The following is an 11,969-nucleotide window of genomic DNA, read 5'->3' as shown; positions in this document are numbered from 1 at the left end:
CGGTTTACAAGCAACCAGGAAATCAAAGGCTTAGACTCTTTGGAGATGTAGCCTTGGCTGATGGTTCTATGTTCTATCTGGAATAAGAGCCACAGGAAGGAGATGCAGAATTGGGACCAACCACAGCAGTAGTGATTGGAGTCTGTCTGGCTCATCCTCTCATTGTAAGTCCTTTTCTAGAAATCAGGATCTCAACTTCCTTGAGCAGGGGGCAGTGCTGGGAGGGAATGAAGGTAGATATCTGAGCAGTGCCAAGGGTCAACTCTAGCACATAGTCTGGGGTCCCTGCTCATAGCTTCTTAGCACACATGCATCAACAGTGTCAAACAGCAAGCCCTGGTAATTCTCCACCCATGAGCTCTCTCTTAACCTAATCAGGGTGCATCAGAGTGTAGGGAGTTTCCGGGAGCAGCCCTCAGCAATAACAGAAGGGAGTTGGAGGATAAATACCCTTGCTTCCTTGCTTCTGGGTGGGACATCCTGGTCCATGTTCCATACTGTTTCCCAAATGTCCCCAGGTGACGGAGTTCTAGCTGCCCACAGTGTAACCGGCTCATGAGTGCATCTTGTACCATCCCTTTCTACTTCTGTCTCCATCTTCCCTTACTTGTGCTTTGGAGACCACCTGCCAGATAAGATGCTAGAACTCTTGTCTCGGGGTCTGAAACTGCAAGCAGCCGTTTAAGCATTGCCTTGGGGAGCACTGATTCATTAAAGTAATATTCATCTCAGAAATGTTTAGTATCCAGGGGGCACCTGGATCATGCAGTCTGTTGGGCATCCGACTCTTGGTTTCCACTGAGGTTGTGATCTCAGGGTCGTGAGATCGAGCCCCGCATCAGGCTCTGTACTCAGCACAGAGTCTCCTTAATATTCTCTGTCTCCCTCTCCCTCTGTCCCTCCAGCTCATGTTCTCTCTTTTGAGTCAATCAATCAACTGAAAAAAAGAATTCTTTAATATCCAAAACACAGATATGTGTCCATTAAAAGTTCTGAGTAATGCAGAATTACTTCTCCCTAGCATGTCAACCACAAGAACAAACCATTCTATCCTGTTTTCAGCTGAGATGTGCTAAAGGAAGATATGGCTGAGGGCCACTGGCCAGTCCGTCGACTTCGTTCAACCTGTCTCACGACTGTTCCCCTGTGACCATAAGTAGTTTTGACCACAGTGGTCAGCAAAAGGCATGCAGGCCAGCTTGTCAGGAGGGTTGCAACAGAGCTAGGAAGAACTTCAGAGTGTGAGTCTTATGCAAAACTCCGGGTGTCTCCAGGTGCCCCGAAGACAATAGAGGGGGAGCAAAGTGGTGTAAAACTCAGAGACTGGTGGGCACATTCTCACTTTACGAAGTTGCTATAACCATCAATGTATATCCAGGGATCTGTAGCCAAACTCCCATCCTGATTTCTGGGATGAAAGGAAATGATAGCCTTTGCTCATGGATTCAATACTGGGAAGGCATTTCTTAATAGCCTATACCATAGTGATCTCAAGTGCTGACGAGTCAGAGCTTCCATTTTCCAGAAAAAGGAGTGAGAATATGTGTGTGTCTGTGTCTGTGCATGTGTGTGTGTATCACACAGACACATATGGGCTGACATGGAAGGAGATACAAGATAAGTTTTCATACATGTGTGTTTATAAAAAGCAAATTTTGTTTAAAAATAATTATTATCTCTGCACAAGGAAATAGTATAATATCAACATAGGTTTATTGGACATTTTACCTTTCTCTTGGCATTTGGTGATAGTTTGAAATTTTTTGCCAGAAGTTTGCATTGATAATCTGAAGAAGAATCTCCACTCCTTTTTTTCTCCTGGAAGCTTCCTAAAGAAACAAAAAACAAGAACAAAACAGAAACAAAAACAAAACAACAACAAAAAGAATGAGGAACAGAAACATTATAGATTTGATGACACTGAGACATGTTCATTACTTCAAACAACAACTTGTGAGTGAGGGTTAACACGCATGGTTAAAATCCTTTAGAGGGAGAAAAGATGCTGAGAAAGGACTCTTGTCCCTGAGGTTTTTGGATGGAGAGGGAAGAGCCCAGAATTCTCAGGTAGGATTCTTTTTTTTTTTTTTAAGAGTTGTTTTTTTTTTTTTTTAGATTATATCAGAGAGAGAGAGAAAGCATGAGTGGGAGGGTGGGGCAGAGGGAGAGGGAGACGCAGACTTCCCGCTGAGCAGGGAGCCAGACACGGGTCTCCATCCCAGGACTCTGAGATCAAGACTTGAGCCAAAGGCAGATGCTTAACCAACTGGGGTACCCAGATGCTCCCAAGACTCTTTCTTGAGAAAAGTCAGTTTGGAACACGTGGGTAGCAGAGCAGGTTTTCCTGAAAGCTTGTTTCATGGAAGAGTGGAGAAGCAGAGCTGACCAGGAACTTACGAAGACCTGCCACCTCTGGGAAAAGTAGGAAATTTGTGAAGGAGAAACCCAAAGGTGGAAAGCATCCTTAAAACTGCAACTCCCACGTGCTGGGGAGAAAATGAAAGACTAAGACATCCCCATCAAGACAACTGCGAAATTCAGAGCTTCCCTGTGACCAGGGAGATTTTCATCCAGCTTATGGAGGAAGCAAATGCAGGTGAAGGTGTGTTTGGATGAAGTAGACTCCAGGATCCTCATTCCCCCAGCTCAGCCCTGCAACTCCTCTCTCCCTGTCCAGCCCGAGAAGGATGGAGTCCATGCTGGGAAGAGCAGTGATCACAGAGGAGACAAGCAAACCAATGTGTGTGGGGAGCAGGGAACCTAAAAAAGGACACATCTTGAGAATATTCTGGAACAAAGCAGGTAAAAATTACTAGCAGAGTTCTACACGAAATAAAAGATATAATATTCTACTTGAAATGAAAGCTCAAAGAAGAGATACAAGGGCTCGAGAAAGAAGCTACGGAACGGCAGAAGGGGATGAAAAGTGGGTTCGTTATGCTCAAGAGAAACATGGCAAGGCAAAATGAAGACATCTGGGAAATGATGGATAACCCCAGAAGGAGTGAAAAAGAAAGGGAACGCAGAAGCACAGTCAGGAATATGAAAGATGGGATTGAGAAAATGGAGCCAAAAAAAGAATGAGTTTGACAGGGATAGAGTTTAAAGGAACGAAGAGAGAAAATAGGTCAGGAAAGCTATTCGAAGAGAAGATGGGAAATCTTTGGTGTGTCTGGAGATTCTCCCTGGGGAATTGAAAAGGGATTGATGAAGGCCAGCAGCACAGGGTATCCTAATAAACTTAGGGGAGTTCAGTGAAACATTCTAGTGGAGAAAGAATTTGATTCAGACCCCCTGTATTAGTTCTCTATTGACATGTGACACATTACCCCCAAACTCAATGGCTTATAAAACCAAACATCTATTGTTACATAGTTTCTGTAGGTCAGGGATCCAAGTTTTGCCTCCCTGGGTTCTCTGGCTCAGGGTCACTCTCGAGACAGCAACTGTGGGGTTGGTCTGAGCCGTGGTCATTCTCAAGAGTAGGCTGGGAGGACCAACTTCCAAGCTCACTCTTGTGATTGTTCATAAGATTCAGTTGCTCAATGCTTGTTGGAGTGAGCTCATCAGTTTTTCTCTGGCTGTTGGCTGGAGGCTGTCCCCTGATCCTTGCCATGGGGCATTTCCATAAGGCTCCTCAATGATATGCCAGCTGGCTTCCCTTTGAACCACAAGTGCCTGGTAAAGTACAATTGTTTGAATCTCAGATAACCATGAATAATTTTTGAGCATAAGTATGTCCCAAATATTGCATGTGACACAGTTACACAAAAAGATTACTTGTTGCTTGTCTGAACATTTAAATTTATTGGGCATCTATGTATTGATTTGCCAACTCTGTCAACCCAGCTCAGATGAACCAGTGAGAGAGCTGAGGGGCACAAGAAAGGTAGAAGTCACAGTCTTTTGGTAACTTAATATTGGAAGTGATATCTCATGGCTTTTATGATATCCTATCTGTTGGGAGCAAGTCATTAAGTATAGCCCACTCTCAAGGGGGGAGGATTTCACAAGGGCATGAACAATGGAAGCGGGGAGAGAATGTGCTGGGGATCTTAGAGAGTCCCCAGTGTACACTCCCCCTCCACACACATACACGTGTACACACACAGACACAAAAAGCAAATCATATATAGGGATGAATAAGAATCAGGCATTGGTAACACTTACCTATAGGAGCACTCAAAGCTAAAAAATGGAAACAAGATCTAGAAAATTCTCAGGGCAATTCACACCACTACTTGCCACTAGGAGTAAAAGAACAAAAAGAAAGTGTGTTGAACCTTCCAACCACCAGAAAGGAAGGAAGGTCAAAGAAAGAAAGCAGATACTATAGAGTGAAAGGCTTAGTGTTTCTTTGAAAGTATTAAGAAAAGAAAGGATTTAAACAAACAAACAAAACTCAAGATGATTTAAAAAAAAATGGTAATTTGGCTTATCAGTAAATTTAACTCCGATAGATTCACCTTTTAAAACATTTTATTTTCTTAAATATTAGCAGACTGGACCAAAAAGCAGAACCTAGGAAAGGCAGGTAAGCAAAATGACCTGAAAAATTGAAGACAAAGCAGTGGTGAGAGACAAAACTAACAAGTGCGTGAACCAACAGACGAATGTGAAAAATCATTATTTTGGATAGAAAACGCTGTTCATCGTAAAAAGGACAGAGCTGACAATATAATGAGCATCGCTCATGAATCGTGATACATCAAACAGAAGTGTCAGTGGGCGTATGGGCAAATTGGAGATTTTATTTTTTTATCTTATTTCATTTTCTTAAATTGGATATTTTAATACACCTTTCTCAGTGTCTGACAGATGAAGTAGAAAGAAACTGTGTAGATAGAGACACCCAAGCAATGAGAAAAACAAGTTGCGTGTGATATCGAAAAATAGGTCAGAGCAAAAAGGGGAAAAAATGCACTGACCAGGGAACACTTCCTAGTAGAAATGGCATAGAGTATGTCTCCTGCACCTGGAGGAACAAATACATAAAATAACAGTGAAGGGGTGCTTGGGTGGCTCAGTGGATTAAGCCTCTGCCTTCAGCTTGGGTCATGATCTCAGGGTCCTGAGATTGAGTCTCGCATCAGGCTCTCTGCTTGGCCAGGAACCTGCTTACCCCTCTCTCTCTGCCTGCCTCTCTGCCTATTTGTGATCTCTCTGTCAAATAAATAAATAAAATCCTTTTATAAAATAAAGTAACAGTGAAGTAAATAAAAAACAAAAAACCCAAAAAGCAAAAAAAAAAAAGCTCTACTATCTAGAAAATGTAAACTCTTTAAAAAAAAAAAAAACAACAACTCTTGTGCCAACAAGAGAAGCCAAGCCCAAATTGCACACTTTTTATAAAACGAGGAAAATTTTAAAAGATGATGTTGATTTTGATCAGTAGAAACGAAGTCTGTTTCTTCCGTCTGATCCTACCGGCCCCTTATTTGAAATTGGTTAATGGCTACCTGTTGCTTTTTGAATGAAGTGGAAACTGTGAGGCTTTCATGTTCCATGATGTGTGGTAAGTGGGGCTCTCAGGTGGTCCCTCATGGTGTCACTTCCTGCTCGTAAAGTGATGGATGTCACTTTTGAGATTAGATTTCTAAAAGGCTCTGGTTTCTCACTGTGTCTCTGTCTCTGTTTCTGTCTGCGTCTCTCTGAGAGAAGAATAGGAGATACCTAGACAGGTCTGCCCCAAGAAGACAGGTCTTGTAGTGGTCTGTTTAGCAAACAGACAGAGGGAGCAGAGACAGAATGAGTGTGAAGAATTTTAACACAGTGACCATTCCCCCTGGACCATACTCACAGTGACCATACCCTGGACCAAAAAGTGTCTCTGGATCCTGTCCAGTTAGATTCAGGACTCCTTCCCCTCTGTGTGTGAAGAAGAGTAGGGAGGGTGTAGGATAGAAACCCCCTGAATGTCAATGTGTGGTATTATCTTCTCTAAGCCAGTGGGTCAAGAGGAAAGCCCAGGGTCCACAGGGTTAGGGCTGTTCCCTCAGGAAAACGGCCAGTTCTGTTCTGTTCCCACTTCTTGAGAGCTCCCCCCACCCCACACCGCCATGGGGCCACCACAGTTCCTTAGTCTTATTCTGGAACCTAAGCATTCTTAGGACTCATGAGAGTAACTGAAAGAAGTCCCCATACCCTTCAATCCTACGTATATCAAGTCTGGAAATCACAGAATCCCAAAGAGCCACTTTCTAGTCTCCTTCCCATCTCAGAGTATGTAAAACTCCTTTAGTCCATACAATCAACCAGAGACTGTATAACGAATTCACATTGAATGCCTAAACTTTAACAGGAAACAGGAAGAAATCAAGACCTGAACGTGAAAAGTTCTTTCTCTTCTAGGAAGAAAAATCTCCCAAAGTTATAAGGCAACAATTCTCCACTCCCTAATTTCCCATGATGCTTTAGGGTCGCCCAGGCAAAAGGGTCTCACTTTAGTTTTTTGGCCATATGTTGGGCTTCCAGTTGTGGGTGCTGATAGGTGCTCCTTTCCAAATGCATGAAGCGTCAGCGTGGAAGACATGCATTCCTTTCCATGCACTCTGTATCCTTTCCTCTTGGTAAGTGACTCCCCTCTCACTGTGAGTCTAGTGGGGATGTCCTTCAAGCGTCTGCACCTCCTCTTGCTCTAGGATGTCACCAAGATTAGCCATCAGTGACTGCATTCCCACAACACCTGGACACACTGATTGGATTTGATCTGGACGTAAGACCCATCCTCTAGAGCCCTTTGGGGGCAGGGGAATAGAAAACATGGCTTCTCTCCAAAGAGCAGGAGTTCTAAAGACAATGTAAGCTTGAGGCTGCAGCCATGGGATTCCAGGCACAAAATGAGGACAGAATGCTGGGTGCCTGGGTGGCTCAGCAGGTTAAATGTCTGCTTTAGGTTCAGCTCATGATCCCAGGGCTCTAAGATCAAGTCTCACATTGGGCTCCCTGCTCAGCCGAGAGTCTGCTTCTCCCTCTGCCCCTCTCCCCCACTTGTGCTCTCTCTCTTGCTCTCTCTCTCTCTCTCTCTCACTAGCAAAAATAAATAAATAAAATATGTATAAGATGAGGACAACATGCTGCTAATTGAAAATAAGAACAAGCAGAGACAAACAGCTGAGTGGTGGGGAGTGATAGATGGTCAGAAAAAGAGAGAACGGTGACAATATTATTTGAATCTTTGTAGCCATCCCAGCCTGAAGCTAGATCCACCCCCAGATACTTGCCTTTTATTGCTTAACTGCTGAAGCGAGTTTCTGGCTCTTTTAATTCAAAACGTTTTGAGTAGCTTGGGCCAGGAGACACGTGTGGTTTCTAGGGTGTGAGATGTCTCCTCCCCCAGCACTCTTGCAGAAATGGTCAAATGCACAACTGGTGTTGTCATCACACTAGCCTGGAACCACACCAGGGACAGTGTCATCTCCAGTGAGACCTGCCTTCCCTCTCTGCACTCTGAAGCTGAGGAGTAAAGAAACCACTTTCCTGAGTGCAGTGAAAAATCTCACTATCTTGGGCCCAAACCAGGAGCCTGTGGTTTCAGTATGAGGTCCAGGACACTCTTCACCTGGCTCCAGTCATTCCTCTTTCTTGCTACATCTGGTTATTGGTGCAGGGGGCCACAGCCCCAGCCTGGCTGAAGCTGACTCCTAGCACTGGATCCAGAGCATAGATTCCCCCCAAGTTGTGCTTTGGCCCCAAAGACTCATCTTTGTGCATTTCCCAACTTGGCTCCAGATCAGGCATGAATACATTATTGATTGAGTGTAGGATTTTGTGAATATGATATTATTACATCCAAGGCCTGTAAATGCCTGGGTGTTACTGAGATACTTGTACATTGGGAACAACAGAAGAATTACAATAAAAGTAATCCTTAGCAGATGGCGAGCACCTGGTATGCCCCGTAGGGCTTCCTGGCCAAGTTGAATAGGAAATGTAGCATAGGTCTCTTGTAAAGGTTTTTTCATGCTCTGAATTTAACATGATCAGGTCTCCAAAGCAGGCCCCATCCTACTCACCCAGCTGTAGGTACAGAGGAAGAAGGCAAGGTGGTGAAATTTTATCAGTCTTCCCTGCCCTGTCTGCTCACCAGGCAAGTACTAGAAGAGATTGCTCGTGGATGCTCATCCTTTAACTCACAGCAATTCTTCCTGGTAGTAACTCTGGTCTAATATTTTGCATTCTTTAACCAATTATTTACTAAACCCTTAATATATATCAATTGCTGTTCTAGACATCGAGGATACGGCAGTATGGAAAAAGTGCTACCCTCACTGAGCTCATGTCATTATACGAGAAATCCACTTAAACCAGATAAGCAAATAAAAAGATATTTAAAATGTGGAAAGTGATTTAAAAGAAATTAATGTGGCACTGTGCTGGAGAGTAGCTGGCAGAGGGCTGGAATGGCTTGGGTGGCTCATGAAGGCCTTCCAGAGGTGATACTTGAGCTAGATACAATGAATGCAAAGTAGTCTGTTGTGCAAAGAGCCACAGGAGGCGCATTAGAGCTGGAATAACATGTGCAAAGGTCCTGAGGCAAGCAAGACTTTAGGATATTCTCAGAATGTCCAGTGGGACCATAGCATGGAGGGCAAGGAGAAATGTGCTGTGAATGAGGTTGGAGGAGGGGTTAAAGCCAGATCATGTGGTGCTGACAAGGCCATGATGAATACTGTCAGGACTTCACAGTTTATTCCAAGGGCACTGGGAAGCCATTGGAGGGCATAAAGGAAGAAAGAAAGAGAGTGGGAGAGATCATTTGATTTATCATTTAGGAGGATTTCTCTAGCTGCTATGTAGATATTAGTAGATTCTAGGAAGGCAAAATAGGACACATGGCAGGAAGCTAAAGCAGAAGTCCAGTTGTTCCAGACCCTAAGCAACAGAATCAGCAATTCTTTCTCCCCTGTGGGGTGGAAGGGTTGGAAAAACTGGTTGTCAGAAAAGAAAGCACAAGAAGAGGGGGAAGAAATGCACCTTCCACTGACCTATAAGATTATATATAGGTCCCCTTACCTGGATATAAAATGAAGAAGTGTTATATGCTTTAAGTTCACAATTTAGCTTAGTCTTTGAAAAATACCTTGGAAATAGGACTCTATATCCCCATTTTATGGGTAGGAACAAGCTTTAAGACTTTAACTTAAGAAGTAATGAATTCAAGTTGGAAGACTAGAAAGTTCCTCATTTCTCCACAGAGACATTGATTTAATAATAATAATATGTGGACCCAAATAATTTTATGAGAAGTCCAGAATCCAGTGAGGAGGTTGCAGTATTCCAGATGAGAAACACACACACACATAAAACAAGAATACCCATACTGAAATCAGTAAGAAGAGCAATTTAACTCCCCATTCCAGCCCCTTCTCCAAGCTGTTATAGGTCATCATCAACAGAGATCACCCAGCCCACAATGACTCTCTTGTGGATAGGAGACTGGAGCATGTCTCCAACATTCTAATTCTTTTGGCACACTGCCTGAAGGGCCAATTTCTGTCTTCTTCACACAGAACACTGACAGAACCAGCATAATTCAGATGCCTGAAGGCAGTTTAAGAACATAGGAAAGGGGGTGGCAACATGGTGTGCCCAAGACAGCTCTGGAAGATTCAGAGGAGGCACAGAGACTTGGGTTTCTTTCCCAGAAGAAAGGAAGAGGTAAGGATTATGTTTCCAATGTCCCAGATCCTTGATGTACTGCTGAGAGACTGGGCTCTGTCATGCCTCACCCAAGCACCGATGGAACTACATCGTTTGTTAGGAGTGGCTAAGAAAAGTTGCTGATGACTTGGTGCATCCAATGCACCTTTGTGAGAAGGGATTTATCTCAATGTAATAAGAATACATCTAACAGCATACTTAATGGTGAAAAACTGAAAGTTTTTCCTCTAAAATATGGAACAAGACAAGGATCTCCACTCTCACTGTTACTATTCAACATAATATTTGAAGTCCTGGCCAGAGCTATTAGACAAGAAAAGAAATAAAGTGCATCTAAATCAGAAAGGAAGAAGTAGAATGATCTATTTGCAGACCACATGATTTTTTTTTAATTTTTAATTTTTAATTTTTTATAAACATATATTTTTATCCCCAGGGGTACAGGTCTGTGAATCACCAGGTTTACACACTTCACAGCACTCACCAAAGCACGTACCCTCCCCAATGTCCACAATCCCACCCCCTTCTCCCAACCTCCCTCCCCCCAGCAACCCTCAGTTTGTTTTGTGAGATTAAGAGTCACTTATGGTTTGTCTCCCTCCCAATTCCATCTTGTTTCATTGATTCTTCTTCTACCCACTTAAGCCCCCATGTTGCATCACCACTTCCTCATATCAGGGAGATCATATGATAGTTGTCTTTCTCCACTTGACTTATTTCGCTAAGCATGATACGCTCTAGTTCCCAGACCACATGATTTTTTATGGAGAAAACCTTAAAGACCACACCCACTGTTAGTATGAACAAATTCAATAAAATTGAAGAAGTCAAACTCAATATACAAAAATCAGTTGCATTTTCTGTACACTAACAATAGATTAACCCAAAAGGAAATTAAGAAAACAGTCTCTCAGGGTGCCTGGGTGGCTCAGTGGGTTAAAGCCTCTGACTTTGGCTCAGGTCATGATCCCAGGTCCTGGAATCGAGCCCCACATTTGACTCTCTGCTCAGCAGAGAGCCTGCTTCCTCCTCCTCCTCCTCTCTCTCTGCCTGTTTCTCTGCTTACTTGTGATCTCTGTCTGTCAAATAAATAAATAAAACCTTTAAAAAATAAAACAAAACAAACAAACAAAAAACCCAAAGCAGTCTCACTTGCAATACCATCTAAAATAAGAAAATGCTTAGTAATAAACTCAACCAAGGAGGCAAAAGATGTACAATTCTATAATCTGAAAACTATATAATATTGATGCAAGAAATTAAAGAAGACACAGACAAATGGGAAGATGCCCTGTGTTCATGGATTGATAGGCTTAATGTTAAAATGTCTAGCCAGAGCTGGTGGACACATCACCTTGGTGCGTAATGTCAGAAGATAGAGTGTGATGTCACAAACTTGTGTTAACCAGCTTCAGTTGCATTTCTGGAATAATTCATACTGATTTCCCTACATGAATGTCTTTCCCTTTCTCTCTCTCTCCTTTCCTATTTCCTCTGGTGCTTTCTTGCTCTCATTTACCCTTCATTCAACCCTTTCTTCCTCTGGTTTATGATCTTTATTTATTTAGGGAGTTCATGAATGATATTTCTTACTTACTCTAGAGGAAAGAGAGGATAGGAAGCAGAAGGTGAGCAGAACAGGGTGGGAATATCTGAGGAGGGAGAGGAAGAAGACGGATGTGCCTTGTTCCTATGACAATCATGGGAATCATATGGGCCCCTTGTACCCACATGAGATTCTTATATACAAGGAATCTTGGTGAGTAGGACAGTTACTGTTGTCTAAAAGTTATGAGTAAATTTCCAAGGCTGGGAACAATAGGCTCATATTCTAAAGAAGACCTTGCAGGATGTAGATACTCCCTCCGGAGCTTAATAAATGTGGGACCTTGCCCCACTGTCATCACCCACCAAAAAGGAATCTTGGGAAGAATTTTCTGGTGGTTTTGTGGGGAGAATGTTATGACCTTCCTCTCCCCCTGTCATGCTTCACCTCACCCTAAATCAGTAGATGGCCTGCGCAGGTGGAACTACTGGCAGAGACTGCAGTGTCTACAGACAGTAAATCCACTTGGCCCTCTGTTTATACTCTATGCTCCTATAAGAAAGGTGTGGGGTGCCTGGGGCAAGATGGCGGATGGCAGAGTGGAAAGAGCAGTTAGCAATGGAACAGCCAGCCCTCACTGTCTGTCAAGGCAAGAATGTGCTGTTGTCCCTGGGTCCTGGTGTCACCCTGCCCAGGTCAAGTACTTGACACATGGGATTCCTAAGCACCAAGAATGTTTGCAATTCCCCAAAGGAGCAGA

The sequence above is a fragment of the Mustela putorius genome, unplaced genomic scaffold, assembly GCF_011764305.1.
Source record: "Mustela putorius furo isolate JIRA1106 unplaced genomic scaffold, ASM1176430v1.1 tig00000695_pilon_pilon_pilon, whole genome shotgun sequence".
Taxonomy (NCBI): Eukaryota; Metazoa; Chordata; class Mammalia; order Carnivora; family Mustelidae; genus Mustela; species Mustela putorius.
This window is presented reverse-complemented; position numbering follows the sequence as displayed.